The 17,564-nt window shown below is 41.9% G+C and overlaps 1 protein-coding gene across 1 annotated transcript in view; it reads right to left on the bottom strand.

The window, feature by feature from the left end:
* The window catches only part of snap25a (synaptosome associated protein 25a), a 45,268-nt gene extending 27,972 nt beyond the window's left edge, over positions 1-17,296 (bottom strand). Inside the window, exon 1 of the mRNA XM_084082497.1 lies at positions 17,202-17,296. The gene's annotated coding sequence lies outside the window, so the exon portion shown is untranslated. The remainder of the gene's footprint in view (positions 1-17,201) is intronic.
* Positions 17,297-17,564: the final 268 nt, after the last annotated feature.

The raw sequence follows: 17,564 nt of genomic DNA, 5'->3' as shown, positions 1-17,564 counted from the left end.
TAATTTGCAGATCTACAAGCTTGTAGCGCAGCACTCGCACACTACACATGTTGCTTCCATTTAATTTACCTTCAGCCGTCTTGGTAGTGTCTGCTTAGGGTTGCATGTGTCATAAAATGTTCTGTACCACCGCAATGCATTGTAAGATAACCAAGTCTGTTTTTGAAAACAATGGTAGAAGTTAAATTGGTTGTTGGTCACCCGTCTCTCTTCTGCAGTGCAGGTAATCCGGTTAGATTGGCAGGAAGGTGTCAAGCACTGCTGAGGAGGAGGGGTGTTTGTTCATGCTTTATCGTGTTTGGTTTTATGTCAATAGTCTTGTGAAGGAATTGGCGCCTGGTGTAATTTGTATTGGTTGTAAATCATGGTAATTGTGTGGATAATTCATGGGGTTCTTTGGGTTAATTGATTACCAATTACAGGTCATTTTCTCTTGGTAGAATCCACCTGTTATAAAGGGCAGGTTGTAATGTGCTGAGGTTTAGTTTATGTTGGGCTTGGGCTAGCAAGCAGACAACACGCAGGGAGAGCTGGCAGATAGGGCCCTTTGTGGAAATGTTAAGCCAAGTCTTGAGTGTTTGGGAACCACATTTTTTGGCCAGTCTTACTTTAGCTTTTTGAAGTATTATTTTTGCCCGGGTTGCACTGTACATGATATCACCCTGCATAGATTGGTGATTTTTAGGTAAATAAATATACAAAACCCAAATTCCTGGATTCTGACCTGTTCTTGGAGCCTTGACTGTTTGGCCAACTCTTATATTCAACCACTTGAATCCCAGCATCAATATTCTGAAGGGGAACATTAGCCACATAGTAGATCTACAAGCTCACAACACATTGAGTTGCAACATGTTGTGAGCTCGTAGATCAGCTATTTTTGGCAAAGACTTTTGATTTAGAAAAGTAAGTAAGTAAGTAAACTCATGTCTAGTTTAGTGGAAGATTTATATAACCCAACATGGCCGCACCGATTTGAAATGATGCAGGGGAGCCAGAGGAATAGGGTCTGAAGTCTAGAGGATTTAAGTGATTAAAATGGGCACAATGATTGTCAACATCATAGGTTCTGTACTATGTGGATTATATAGGCCTACTCGGATCCAGTAAATTCATACATTTATTTATTTAAAGAACAAAGGCGAGCCGACTGCATCTTAGAGTTAAAAGGGTGACATTAATACAGTTATTTATTCATTAATTCTGTTAAGAACAGAATGATCCATCCTGAAAACCAGATCAGATTTTTAGAGATGTTATTCACATATCAGTTCACAAGGAGTCTCTTAGAATGTGACAAACACGAAGAAGGTTTAAAAATCTAATGCACAGGCATTTCAACTCAGCAGGGTTCTAAACATGTTGTTAAATGCTGGATGATCTCAACCAACAGAATGTGAAATACTATGCAATTAGTGCTGCAGCTATTGATTCTTTTCGTAGCAATTATTCTATCGATTACTTTTTCTTTTCATTGAACAATTGAGAAGCCAGTTTTTTTTCCGTGAAGCATTGTAAGCTTGTAGACCGGCTATTTTTTGAAATGTTTGGAAATGTTGATGATCAATATTATAAATAGATTTTGTATGATTAAATCGATTAGTTAAATTAACTGTTGCACCCTTATATGTAATGTACAATGACTTTGGATGTCGTAATCTTTTAACATTTATTGACATGGTTGACTTTAACCCACAGTAAATTACGAGTAAGGCTGCTTCAGTGTCTTTGCTCAATGGTATTTCCATAAGACACATGTGGACTGAAGACTGAAGAAGTCCCTACGACTCTACCACTGCATACCTGACACATGTAAGCCAAATACTTTCTACCTGATGTTCCCATTTTGAGCATTACCAATCATTTCAATATTTTCAAAAGTTTCAGAAATATTGGGTCAAGATTGGCTATTTTTGTTATTCATCAAACAATGGTGTATACCGCTTAAGTGGTTAACATTTCAGTAACTGTATAGTTTATAGAAGCCAATTTGTTTGTGTGTAGTGTCATGTACTGTAATCCTATTACATTAATCTCAGTTACTCAGATTATTGTAATGGGATACTCAGCTTTAAGGATAATGTACATTATATCCATGAGAATGAGAGATAGTCTGCAGTGACAATATGTTAGCCTGGAAACCAGACAAATCTGCCGTTGCAAAAAATAAATAGCCCTCGGCAGATTTGGTCTGGCACAGACTCAGTTGTGTTTGGATTTCACTCCCCCGAAGTAATGAGGGACCAATCAGGGCCCAGTATGCAAATATGGGGCGGGTTTATCACCAGAGGCATTGTTTTTATTTGCATGTTGCATTGTAAAACAGGTCAGACAGAATGAATCCGTTCATTTACTGATTTACTTGTTTGTTTGCTTCTGACATCTGCGGCCCTGTTAGAAACATTTGCGATTATGCAACAGCGTGCGCACACACACACACACACACACACACACACACACACACACACACAGGCTATTCAGTGTGCGCGCAAAAAGTATAAATCGGCATAACTACATCCCTAACCCCTAAATGCTTAATCCTAACAACAATCTTTTCCTAATCTTTTCCTAATTGATCCCCAAATAATTTTAAACCATAAAACAACCTTTTATCTTGTGGGGAACAGGAAAATCGTCCTCACACTGTCTATTTCTCACCCTCAAAAGTATACACAGTACACACACACACACCCCCACACTCCTCCACTGCTCCTGTATGTACTGCATATCACCATATCATCAGATAGCCTACTTTACAATATAACAGGAGACGGAATCCACTGACTTATTTCCGAGTTGCACAGACCTGAAACCAAGTAGTATTGGAGATGCTCAGAGGACACAAACACACACACACACACACACACACACACACACACACACTAAGAGGCCTATCCACGTATTCTTTATTACATCCGTTTTGTGCCAAGGACCTCTGGAGAATGAGGTTGGCCAAGCAGCCTCTTGACTTAATTTATAGCGCTAGAAAACACGTTGTAAACCGTAGTTTATGGCTTACATGGCAGTTATTACAGCTTCCAAAGCAATTAACAGGAGAAAGATGCCAACACTGCACACTCATGAGGTGATATTTGGCGGAGAGCATTAATGGCCTTATAAGGTTATCCTGGGTGAAAAGTGGCAGTTAATATTGGCATGGAATTTCACTCTGTACAAATGACTACAGCATCCATCCGTCCATCTTCCTGTAATTAATCGAATCGGCCTCCTTCTATCTATCCTCCTGCCTATCCATCCATCCATCCATCCGTCCTTCTAGTGCCTCCAGAGTCCTATGACAGATCAATCATCCGCAGCACAATAAAACATATCGTCTCTGCCGGGTGGAAACCTTGTACGTCCAATGCTGTTACTTTTCAAGAAAAGAAAAAAAAAAATATATATATATATATATATCTGTGTTCCAGTGTGGTTATTATTTAGTCACAAGCTCTTGTTAATACTTTTCATTTGTTCATTATTTAATAAAACTCTCAAACACTTTCATTTTAACTTTCCAAACTTAAAAAAAAATGCAAGCTAACAACGCGGAAGCGACGCATTGTTGAGCTTGTAGATGGGCTCAATTCGTAACGTTTGCCCCAACACTGACACACAACGAAGTAGGGCATTAATTTGTGAAATAACAAAAAGTTGAAATATGGAGATAAAAGGTTTCTGCCTGACAGCGACGATATGAACATGTTTCTCATTTCCACTGGGCTCTCATTCCCCTGAAGGCTGGCATATATCAACCGATCACACTCATACCACATGAGGTTTACCCACCCCCACCTTTCATCATCTCTCTTTTTTCATCCTTCTCTTTCCCTCTTTCTCTTTCTCTCTCTCTCTCTCCCTCTTTCAGCTCTCCATCCATCCATCCATCCATCTATCTATCCATCCATGCATGGAGGGATGGATTTGGTTTGATTTGCTTTGGGGGGGATCCACGCCTCTACTTTTGACATGCCCCCTCTGGTCATTCATTTTTATTGCCGGTGGAGATACGTTTTATCCCTGCTATTTTATGTATGAAGACTGTATGTTTTTTTTATGCCTTTATTGATAGGATAGTAGTCTGACAGGAAATGGGGAGAGAAATTGGAAGTGACATGTAGCAAAGGCCGTCGGGATCGGGAATCGAATCCACGACGCGCTGTCAGGCTACTTTGGAGCGATTCTGGACCACTATGCCAGCGGTCCAGGCCAGATGGTTCCGATTTACAAATCAAACCATCATTCTATCCATCCACCCATCCATCCATCCCTCCCCATCTGACAAACACCCTCACAGGGAAAACAACCAGCAAACACATGACAAAATGAGATCAGTGATGAGACTTTGATGCAGTGAAGCTGTAAATCGATCATGTTTTGGCTGCCTTAGACGTTAGCTTCTCTATCCACTATTGTAGTATAATGTCAAAACCTTGCTTCAATTACAGAACATTCTGTCTGGGGAAATGCAGATCCCAACACTTTAGATTGCACACACGCACGCACGCAACGGCTGTGCCTCATGGTAGAGTCTGGGAACCGGACCACGTTCCTGGTTCGATCCCTGGCTCCTCCTGGCATTGTGTCGATTATTCCTTAAGCAATATACTGAACCTTGCATCTGCTATTCTGTGTATGTTATTGTTTCTCTTAAGCCGTGTTGCTAGCTCCGCTGTAGGTGGTGTGCCTCTTTCCCCTGCTACCTGCGCCTTGGGTTGGCTCCCACAGTGTCAGTTAGCTCGCTAGCAGTTCCGGGTGCCTGCAGTGCCCTGCCGATCGGGAGACCCTGTAGATCGGTTATTTTCAAATAGCCGGAATATATTAATGTTAATTTTAATGTATGTTTTGTAATAATAATCAAAAATCTACAAAGTAACTAAAGTTTTCAAATAATTCTAGTTGAGTAAAAGTAGAATATTTGTCTCTGAGATGTTGTAGAAGTAAAAGTATTGAAAATCGTAAATACTCAAGTAAAGTAAAAGACTTGAGTATTCAAACTCTAAAGCAACACAACCCTGCCATTTTTAACCACTCAAGCCATATTTCATACTGCAATTTATTACTAAAATGGTGGAAATGGCCAATTTACAAGCTCACAACCATTACATTCTGACACGTTGTGAGCCTGTAGGTTGTGTCACGCTCACACCTAGGGATGGAATGTACAGGAACAGAAAACAGCCACAAGAAACAAGGAACAACATTAAATGTCTTTACTTAGAAACTCAGGTACACTCAGGGCAAACGTCAAAACGTAGAAATACTCTTGAAAACAGAAACCCGAGCAGGAACAAAGCACAGGTCAGCAAACGAACAGATGGCAATAATACAGCCACCTGATCCTTCACAGACCACTCATTAAATACACTTCCAAGTCCAATTAAACAACAGTCTACAGCTGGGTTACCCAGGTGGAACCAGGCTCTCAATCAGGGCCACACAGAGAGGGGAGGGGGTGAGCAGGAGCAGAGTCACAACAGGGCAGTGACAGGGGCAGATTGTGACAGGTTGGCTATACATAAGGATGTGTTGTGTTCAAGAAAGTTTCAAGGTGTGGAAGGTTCTGGGGAAGTAGCCGATCTACGAGCTCACAAACAAGAGTGCTTAGAAAACAAATCAAGTGCTACAAATTAACTGTAGGACAGCAAGTGAACATCAAACAGTAAATAACATACTATCTAAATACCAAACTAACTCAGCATCTGGGAACAACCAGTGCGCCCCCTCCATGTAAATTCTGTAGATTCCTTCTGACACACTGACCACCCACGCTAACCACCACCGCGCGCGCGCGCGCACGCACGCGCGCGCGCGCGCGCACACACACACACACACACACACACACACACACACACACACACACACACACACACACACACACACACACACACACACACACACACACACACACACACACACACACACACACACACACACACAGTGAGGCAGGATAATAACCTACCACATTACACAACACAAATCAACACATGGCTGCCAGCTCCAACAGTGTCTCTCTCTCTCTCTCTCAGTTGAAGAGCTAACATTAACTGCATCCCAGTGGTCCACTCATCAGAGAATGACTGTGAGATGCTGTAGACTCCCATCACTTATTCATCTGGCTTGACTGTAACCATCCATGCATGACTTCACACGTACGTGGACAACCAGAGGATCATACTTTAAGTGTGGTTGTAACCTGTCTACTTCAATAAGACAAAGACACATCAAAGGCTCCCGTGTCACTGCCTAGTCAATACAGTTAACCTCAACCTTAGTTCTGGTGACCTTTTCGTTGCATTCCTTTCCTCATCCACAGGGGTTATTCAGCGGGGCAGTGAAAGGGAACGGTGTATCCCTGAACCCTCAACAGTATATCCCTTGACCCAATTTGCTGTTAACGATGAACCCCTTTAACCCTGGTGTCCATATTTTAGGCATATAATTATAGGTAAACCTTTTTTTAAATGTTCAAACATTTTCCAAATTTTGTGTTACATTACCTACCTTGTGTTACATTACCACATGACCTATCTTAAATAACACACACTCTTAATGACACAAGACTAGGCAAGTTTGGTTAAGCCGGACCCGGAAACATAGAAATGGGTTGTTTGATCCTATGATAGCCTGGAGGGACAATTGGTCCTCAATTGGCTAGTTCGTTGTTAGGCCAACCCTGTAACTTTGTGTAATGCTGTCAGTCTATGCATCTGTGATGGTGTAGGGAACACTCAATATAGACATATACATGCATTGTACTGTCCAGAAATTAAGTATGTAATGTATGTATATTAAGTATGCATTCATAAGCAATAGGCTGAGGAATATAGACTGCTCATTAGTCCTGTCCTCTGTGCATGCCCAAGGCACCAATACTATGTTATTAAAATCATATGAATATCATTGCCTCCCAGTTCCCACATAAAGAAGACACCAATTTTTCATTCTTCTGTCAAGCCAATCATTAATTTGTGGTTTCAGAAATGTATTACCAGGCAGTACGTGTTTTTACTTGTCACCATACTGCATTTCATTACGATGTATTTTTAAACACTGGCATACGGTACACAGTGGGTTGCCATTGCTTAAAATGGCAAAAGCCAGGTTTACTGAAGTAGTTTCTCAGGCTCAACAGGGACAAACATGGAAAGAGCAGAAATGTGATATCTGTTTCATCATTAAGCAACCGGTTACCACTGGCTGCCACGGCTGTATAATCTCAACCAGCGGCTGGGTGAAGACCGAACATGTCCTCTGTATTTAGATACAACAATGCTTAGACCTGCCATCATAATCCAGGACAGGTGTTGAAGTGCACTTGGCAGCAACTACAGCTACTGCTGCCAAGTAGTCCATGAAAAAATGTACTGTCCTTATTGAGCCCTTCAGTGATGCTTGCAAAACCCGCAAGCACCTCGGTCCTGACCGCATCGCTGTCATGCCAATGATGATGGTGAAGCACATCTTGTAATATTGCTTAATGAATCGTTTAATCGTTACGTGGGAAAAATAGGAGGATCTAGTAGATTAAACGGAGTGTGTGTGTGTGGGGGGAGTTTAAGTGTTTGTTCTATATGAAAGTTGCCACAAGATACACAATAAAAACAGAATGTTCCTGTCACTTGTAAGATTAACTAATAATGGACTATTAAAGCTTGGATCAGAAACTTTCAGATTGGAACCATAAATATCTTTCTCAAGGGGAAGGCTTTTTCAGTATGAAAAACAAGCGCTTCTGTGTCTCAGCATGCATCCGTTTCTGGAGTAGTTACAGAGAGCTGCTATCTCTTGCTGAAAAGTAAAGAAAATCATATCTATCTTACAGGCTAGGAGGTCATGTATTATATTGTTTGATGTGACAGATATTTTATCTTCAGCTATTATAATTGTTTTCACATAGTAAAGGGAATTTTGCAATAATACTGAACAGCGTTCAAATTGCTGAGTGGATCGTTTAAAGCTATCAGCCAGCCAGCCCAAGCATGTTTGTTGATAGTGGTACGTATACAATTTTCCTAGATCTGCTGAGCATGTGGTTTCATGCTACATGGTTAATGGCTCTCATTTGTTACTGATAGCAGTTTCTGAACTGCTGAGCAGACTGAAGACAGAAGGGTCAGTGGCCCCTATCGTTACCTCTGCCAGGTCAGAAGGCCTGGAGGCGTAGATTATGTTTTTGCTCGTTTGTGTGACGGCTAATCACGTGGTGGTGCCATACCAGACTGCTTTACATTTTGTCCTATAACTGTTGAACTGCATGTCATGCAACAACAGCAAAAGAAGGATCACAACGCAACTATACTGTAAAGGCACAGCCTATATGACTAAATTACTCCTTTAAATGCTAATGAAAAAAATAAACTGAAGGCCTTAAGGAAAAGCCAGAACATTTATTGATGAACCTCCCCCACCCCATGTCTTAGACACATCTGGAGTATGAAACATCTGGGGCAAAAGGATCTTTGCTGCAGATGTGGGCACGATTCCCTCCATGCTCAGCATGATAGCTTGGGGGAACATAATGTATATATTTTTTATGTTATGTGCTATCTGCATCTGCCATCTGTCAGTGTGTTTATTTGGTCATGTTTGTGTCCTGTCCAACAGGACAGAGGGTCACAGTGCTGCAGATGTAAGCAAGTCCAATCTCTATATAGATGCATCCAAGATTGGGCCTCAAATGTGAGCTATGATTGACTAATAACTTGCTATGGCTTGCTTTTCACTATTACTTAAAAGGTGGGCATTAACAAGGGGGCATTGACCATCTATGGTATGTGGTACCATAGATGGTCAAGATGGTATGTATATACAGTACGGAGACCAGACAAAACAATAAAGCCCAGAGGAGAGCGTTTAGCCCTCACATTTGGACCCCAATTCATTTCACAAGGCCATAATCCCTTAATATGCAGTATAACAAGGCACGCTGAGCCAAACACGGACCCTGCCAACGCCCTTCATCCTCTCACTGCTTGTCACCTCTGTGGTCTCCTTCATGCTTAAAGAGGGGGTGGGGGTGGGTGTTCTGGCCCTTGGGACTGACCCGGGGACACATTTATTAACGGCGCAACTATTATAGCTGACACTCTTGCCGCTGGGAGGCTACAAGGATATGAGGAGTGACAAGCAACACACGACAATATGAGGCACTCAGGGGGCGATGCTGGCAGTCTGGGATGGTGGAGGTGGTGGGGAATGGGGGGGGGGGGCAGAGAGAGAGAGAGAGCGAGAGAGAGCGAAAGCGAGAGAGCGAAGGTGAGATGATGAGAGCAGTGGGATGGATGGGGGGACTCAACAGAGAACATGACCAGCAATCAACCTGGTGATTTCCAGTGAGGGCTCTACAGCCTGTTTTGAATTCTGCACAACCTTTCTAGTTTTATGAGGTAATAAAAATCAGGGTCAACAGATTCTGGAGCGCTCTGGGAAAAAACAAAAGGATGTCTCTTTTACAGTATGGGGATTTGATGGAATCCCAGGCAGGAAACATTGGAGGATCCCCCTGAGCGTATATACACACTTTCTGACATTGCAGAGATTCTACGCTAATAGGCCATCAAGCCGTTAATGTCCTGATCAATATTGATGTGTCTCATTATCCCTTTGGTCACAGCCCTTTCAGCATGGGCCATGCTTTTACAATACAGGATTCCATTTCTTCATTACTGTGATTTTTACAAAGGAGCACCTTTGCCTTCTGAGATTCCATGAAGAAATTCTGTTCAGTTTCCAACGTGTCATTTCATTGCTAGAAGGAATCATTTAATTGATTAACAAGAAAATAAAGAGTCTTTTCTGTTTCATTTGTGAACTGGAGCCTCAGAAGCCAGGCCACTAAGTGTCATTTAGAGGCTGTTAAATATTTGAGAAGTCATAAAAACAGAGACATTAAAAAGTAATTAGGTGGACCCTGTGAGCCAAGGAATACTTTCAGGCTGAATCTTTAGTCACTCGTAAAAAATATAAAATTGCCTTTTTCCATTAACCTCAATATATCTATTCTTGTAGCCCTTATAGAACTGTCAACATACTCTATAAACTGTTGTGGATATCTGATTGGAATAATTCATTTGCAATGAATGGGCAGTTAAATGTAATAGTGTGATAACAAAATACCCTAAAGCCTAACAAGAAATACAGTTACCACGATTAACTGTGTGGTATATTAATATTACTACATTTCTTCTGCCTTTCACCCAATTTCAACAGAATTGAGCAATGTGAGAGAAAAGGTGTCTCCTCCTTAAAAAAGGAGGGATTCACCCGACACATTTGGAATAAGGAATATATTTTATGTCCTAGAATTCGGTCAAGACAAAATACGGAGGTAAGCGGAGCGTGTTACCTACAATTGCCTCCAATTGACTACACACGCCCATGTAGCCTTAGCTCAAAGGAGCACCATTTCAAACATGATCATATTATTCCATGGCTTCATACCAATAACACATACAGATCAGATCAAAGCCAAACCTCTCAGGCAGAAACATGCATACAGTATGTACAGAATCATTAGTACGTCTTTGTTCAGTGTTAACATTATAGCACCGTTTTACTCAAGGGTGTGTGTACGTGTGTATGTGTGTGCTGTGTAGCCTATTATGCAAATTGTCTGTGGCAAAGGGGACCAGTGGCAACATGCAGAGATTAGAAGACACAGTACTCTGGGATTTGCATAGTATACCTTCATTATTCATACTCGTTCCAGGTAAGATATAAAAGTTTTTGTATTTTATAACAAGGTCAATAAATTAACCTAAAATCTTATGTGTTCATAACAAAGGTATCCTGGTATCACATCACAGAGGATATTTTTTTCCAGTAGGTACTATAGGACAATGTTGCCAGCAAACCTTTATCAGTCTCGTATAAGTAATTGTACTGTATATTATTGTATGCTTTGCTCACACAGGATCTGTGGCATCTGTATCGCATACCACATGCATATCTCATAACACATGCATCAGATTCACATGTCATATGGCGCAAGCAATTTTCGGATTTGATGGAATAAGACTAGACCTAAACTTCAAACCTTCTCTTCAGTCAACAACTCTGAACACCGAGGTGTGTACTATATATACAGTATGAAGCTATGTACTCTGTAGTTGGGCTGGGCGGTATGACTTCAAATCACAATTATTTCAAACTTTGGCCTCGGTTACGATTAATACATTATTATTTCTTAAACAAATAGTGAAAATAGCAGCTCTACAAGTCCTGACGTGTTGAGCTTGTACACAAAATCCACACACACACACAGCTTCACCAAAAACTAGTGGCGGAAAGTTTAAGTACATTTACTCAAGTACTGTACTCATTTTTCAATACTTTATACTTCTACTCCAGTCCACTACATCTCAGAGGTAATTCAGGCAAATATTGTACTTTTTACTCCACTGCAATTATTTGAAAACTTACTTTGCAGATTGTAGATTTAGAATATATTACAAAACATACAGTAGCCAATTAACCCCTATTACCTACTGTACTCACAACGCGCTGCATCACGACCCGCTGTGAGCTTGTAAATCTGCTATTTTTAGAAAATATTACAGATTTTGAAAAAAAGCATATTTTGATGCCAATACTTGTAAGACTTTTATTGTAATCCAATTTCTTTCTACATTGTGGTGTTCCACTTAAGAGTAACACATCTTTGTACTTCTTATACCCCTGGCATACAGTGGTTGCAGAGGGCAGATTTGTCGGCAGCCTTGCTGTCGGTGCACCTGAGCCTACAATGGCACGTAATGGAGGATATGGACGCATATATTCATGTTGACTCGAGCAGATGAATCTCTTGCTTTACATTTCACTGAAGCAGGGATAATATGCCTGTGCATGCTTTTATCCTGACCATGAAAGCTTTGGCCGATGCAAGAAAGGCTTATGGTATGTTCTGCATTCAATACACTCATCTCCAACACTGTGGGGAAAATGATACGATTGGGGTACTTAGGGGGGTTAGTGACTGGGTTGCATATGCGTGCATTCAGGGGCGGATTAACCCTTCATGGTGCCCGGTGCTACGGTCGTAGCACCGTTTCGGTGTCCCCAAGACCGTTTTGTCAGTGGGGGGAGGGGGGGGGGGGTGGGTACAACATCATTGATCATTGAATTGATGTTGTACAAGCAGTCAACGTTTATCGCGGGGCCATATTTCACACAAAGGTTCTTTATGGAAGTTTCTCAGAGGTCCAGACTGTCAATGAGAATAAGTACCATAACTAAAATATTTATCCTGGTTGGGCCAAACTTTTCAATATCAGTTTCCATTCCTTTCTGTGCTTCTAGCATGAGGCAGAGCAATCCACAGTCAGTTGTGCAGAAAGAGGGCTTCATTTGACCATTATTGAGTTAAATAATTCAAAAGTCTTTCCTTTAACTCACCTTCACATTATTATTTTTTCCTCTCGCCATATTTTACCTTTCTCTCTTCGCTTACTGGTATTCTCTTTCCCTCTCTCTCTTGCTTCACTCTAATCACTTTTGGCTTGTCTCTATAAATTTCTCTCATTAATCAAAAAGACAGCAGTCTAGCCGTGTGTGTGTGTGTGTGTGTGTGTGTGTGTGTGTGTGTGTGTGTGTGTGTGTGTGTGTGTGTGTGTGTGTGTGTGTGTGCGTGCGTGCGTGCGTGCGCGCGCGTCTGTGTGTGTGAGAGAGAGGGAGGGTGGCAGAAACACGAGACAGTGTCAGACAGCACAGTTAATGGCTCGCAGACATACACCTTCTTCAGTATGGTTTCTAATGTTTGAGCTAATGGAGGAATGCTTGATTTCATTCACCCTTCCATAAAAAAAAAATCATAAAAAATAGAGAAGTATCACAAAATCGGATATACATCAATATTGATCAGTATCAGATAAAATTAGCACTCCATAGAGCAGTGGTGTCAGTTGTAGTGAGATAAGGACATTTGTTTGAAAGACAACAAACAAGACTACATTTAGAATAGGTGAGATATAAATAAAGTCCCACTTATGTTTGTTTTAAGTATACTGAAGAGCTCTCCTTGGTACCGGCGTTGTCACCCACAACCTAATACCAGCATCTCTACAGCCATGATGGAAACACAAACATATTAGTAATCTCATTTTAAATTGAAAACCAAATACACATGGCTGTGAATGTTTTTTGTCCTGAATGAACATTTATTTCAGCTGAAAGAATAAAAAACAAAGCTTGCCTCGATACTTTGTACCCTGTGTGACATATAATTGTTCATAACACTCCCCAAATATTACAAAAAGCAATGTAATGACATAAAAAAGATTTCTCCCATCATAATCAAGGGAGGCAGTGACCCTTCCTCTTTGTATCATCACAACTAGAAGGCCTCAGAGGTGGCCATTTTGTATGACTGTGTATTTGTTTACATGCAGAGTGTCTCGTGGAGAGTGATGGGTGCCCCCCTGGGGGCTGACTGAACACAAAACAAATACACTCTGCTTTACTCTGACTTTCCACTTCCCATGAAGATAAATCGCTGGTAAAGACACTGCCTACCATGCAGTATTATCGAAAAGGGAATCAATGTCTCACCGACAAGACATACACAATTACAAATCCTCAAGTCTTATGTCATTCATTCTTTGCCTTTTTAGCCTACATGTGATTCAATACGTTCAGAGAGTCTACTGAATCTTTACAAATGTAAATAAAATTACAGTAGAAATATAATTGGCATAATTTTGTGTATCTCTCACTTCCATAATTTTAACGAGTCTCTTCTCAAGAGCTTTTCAACCGCTGCAAAGTGTCAAGGTAACATCATAATTGTGAGTGCTCTTCAGACTGAAATCAACTAATAAACGATATTTGAATCCTTTCCAGGTCTGGAACAAACGGATCACATGAGAAACCAGGAATACAATGTAAGTAAAGACTCTGAAAACTGAAGAATGGCCCCATTGTGCTATCTCCAAGAACCAGATATAATCCCTTGTCATAATACCAGACAGAATAGCCATGTCTGAATCACTTCTGGATGGTCCGTGAACCCAGAATATAGGCTTCATCGCTCAGAGAGAGGGAGAGAGGGAGAGAGGGGGAGAGAGGGAGAGAGTTGGAGATAAAGAGAGAAAATGTGAGAGAAGGCCAGAGAGAGATACAGAGAGAGAATGACAGAGCCAGAGAGAGAGAGAGAGAGAGAGATACAGATACAGAGATGACAGCACCACAGGACAATTCAACATAACAGTATCTCATTAAGGACATGTCATCTCCTGGTCTGCCCTGACTTACTTCCAATGTGACAGGAACAGAAAAACACCCTGCTAAAATCCCACAACAAGGACAGTTCTGCACGGCAACATCTTCACTTTTAATTGAATTCCGTGTGTCCATGTTTTACACTGTGTTCATTTAAGTTTAAATTACTGTGTGTTAAATGCAATCTTTCACGTGATCTATGATCTAGAATCTGTTATTCTGGTTTGATAGCTAGTGAAGCCCCCTAGTAAAGGTTCATCTAATCATCCTGATCAAGATATGAAGAAAATGTACCTGACTTGGTGGCCTTTAGCACCTGAATGGCCATCCCTTTAATTTCCAGTGTGATTATCACACTGTTTTGTGGTCATAATAGGCTATCAGCTATAGTAAAAGTACACCACAGTGAGACATTGATCCTGTTTGCCAGAGCACAACAAAACGTGAGTATACCTGCGCCAAAGCGCCCACTGCGCAGCCAGCCAGCCAGCCATCCAACCAACCAACCAACCAGCCAGACATCCAGCCAGACATCCAGCCAGGCAGGTGTTCAGAACCATTGATCTCCAGTCTGTTAGCTTAATTTCAAAGCACGACAATGTACAGACATAAAACTGCCCGAATGAAAAGAATGGCGGTCAAGCTGTTGCCGAGAAACAATCAGCGGAGGGTGATGGTATCGTGAGTCACCGCGTATCCAGAGCCTCTCACACCCCCCCACCCCCGCCTCCCTCCTTTTCTACAGGCACAACTGTGGAAGGTTGCATATAAAAGGAGATATTGGTCATGGCAGCCGAAGTGTGCGTGTGCTAGTGACTGTCTGCTCTCCCCGACAGGGGAGGAGGGGTGGTGGTGGTGGTGGGGGACTGAGTCAGAGCTCCCAACGTAGACTGTACAGTTCATCCCTGGCTGTCCTTAATATGTAGCTGCCATTGTCAAAGATCTATACGGTTTTACCACTTGAACCCCAGCATCCACATTCTGGAGGGATCATTAACCAAACATAGCAGATCTACAAGCTCACAACGCTGTGAAGACATTTGGTGTAGAGGGGAAAAAACTGGTCCAAATACAATTAGTAACTAAGAATAGAGGGTTTAAATGGTTAAATTGTCGGCTAATATTATGTGGCCTATCTTACATAAAATGTGTATAGGCCATGATGCTGTGATGTGGCTGCCTTGATGAGCACTGTAGCCTATAACATTCAGTCAGTGCTAGAGGATAGAATGGAAATTGGCTATTAACAGGTCCCACTGGTCAATATAACATGTCAGAGATCAACACATGACCTCTATGATAAATAGCTCATCTGCAGCAACAAGCTGAAAATTCTGATCGCCACAAACCTGGTTGTGTTTCAGTCAGTTTAGGTATTTAACTGTAAAATCCGGGTGTCCCCAGCTAAATGTGTTAATACATGTTAAGCCCTTTATCCATATTTTATGCGTTGGCTATTCAAAAATATCAGATTACAAGCTCACAGCGAGTCACGATCATTTTTTTAAAAATCTTTAAAATGTTTGAATAACTTAGAATATTTTTGTCTTTTTTAAACACAAATCTTCTATTCAGGGGGTCCCTGGCACAAAAGAATAACCAAAAAGTTGAAGAGCCACTGGTGTAGCCTATACGATAAACAGGTGGACAGGATAGCAGGATGATGATGATGCGTGTTGCCACTTGCCAGGAGGCAGGGCTCACTGACAACGAGCTGCGTCGCCAGGGAGACGGCTGTGGGTTGATTGGAGGTGTCATCGTGCGGGTTGCACCGCCGTCCACCCCCGCGCTCTCCTCTCCTCCGCGTTTAGAATCTAGCCCCCCGCCCATCGCCTTTATAAACAGCCATGCACCCCACTGGGAAATTGGGAAAGACATTTCTACCGTCACTTCGTCATGGAAATGTCCTGTATGTGACGAGGACGCTGCCGATTGTGATGCAAAACTACTGAGTAACAAAGGAAAGAGAAGGGAGACAAGCCTGGTCGAGCTCATAACATAATAAAAGAAGGATCATGTACCCCGCCCACCACCACCTGTTTACCCTCCTCCTGTTATGATGACATCCCCTCCATCAATCCAGCAGCACCTCAACACTCAACACCGTCACATCCATTAGATGGTGATGTGAGGATCTCTCCGCCTCGTTTCCAATACAATCACGTATACACCACGCTCTTTCTTCCCTGGCCCGACTTGTTGAAAGCGACAGATTTATCATCATTCACCGTTTTGCTTTGCATCAGCAGTATACACGGCCCCTCTCAGCATTGGAGTATTATAGGTTACAGAGAAGACGAGGTTCTCTCTCAATCACCAATTAAGCATTCTATACCAGGAGAGCGATAAACACAGCCCCAGCGTACATATATAGGATAACATCCACCGTTTCCCCTCAGGCTTAAATGATGAAGAATCCCTATAATCTCTGACCTTTCCAATGCTGTTTCCCCCCCACGGCCACGATATGAATGAACACAATATTATATACTGAACTGAGCATGAACCCACTCGTTTTGACATGTGCGCTTTCTACACATCCAGGAAAGGGAGGTAATATAAAAGCTTAGAGACGGTGGCGCTGTCCGAGGTGCTGAAACACAGAAACCACCCCACACACCTACAGTAATAATGCATTATTATTATCGCACACATGAGATTCATGCTTTCACAAGGCGTGCCTGTTCTGTTCTGTGTTTCCTCTGTCTTTCTACCCTCCTCTTTCCATCAACGGTCCCCCGTGGTGCTAAATATCCGCTGTATATTTCCAATTATGAAATGCAGATTGAACGGTAAAAGGTTCAAATAATCAACCTGCTGGCATCAACAATCATTTCAGCCGGCGACAGTGAGTATAAAAACAGACAAAGGGGGTGTGTGTCCAAAGAAAACGACTCTCAAATGTTTGTAGTCCTTTGCTTTAAAAAAGTATTAATACAGGAATGGATAAAACAGGTGGGAAAATGCCTTATTTGGTCTCCTACCTGTTGTGTCCCTGGCCGTTGCCTCGTAGTCAGTAGTAGAGGAAATGTCTGGTATTTCAACAACTAACCGCTTTCACCTCCTCTCTGTGTGTGACTGGATGTGGTTCCAAAGGCACTGTGCGTGGCTGATACCTCCTCAATTCCTCTTCAATGGGAAAGCAAAGCAGTGTAGTCAAAGATGGCCGATGCTTTTGACGTCAGCAGCTTTTAATAGATATCTGTCAAAAGAGAGAGACAGAGAGAGGGGGGACAGAGAGGGAGGGTGGTTGAGAGAGAGAGAGAGAGAGAGAGAGAGAGAGAGAGAGAGAGAGAGAGAGAGAGAGAGAGAGAGAGAGAGAGAGAGAGAGAGAGAGAGAGAGAGAG

This window comes from Gymnoscopelus microlampas, assembly GCF_963454915.1.
Source record: "Gymnoscopelus microlampas genome assembly, chromosome: 16".
NCBI classification, from domain to species: Eukaryota; Metazoa; Chordata; class Actinopteri; order Myctophiformes; family Myctophidae; genus Gymnoscopelus; species Gymnoscopelus microlampas.
The sequence above is the reverse complement of the archived record's forward strand: the minus strand, read 5'-3'. Positions and strand labels throughout refer to the sequence as shown.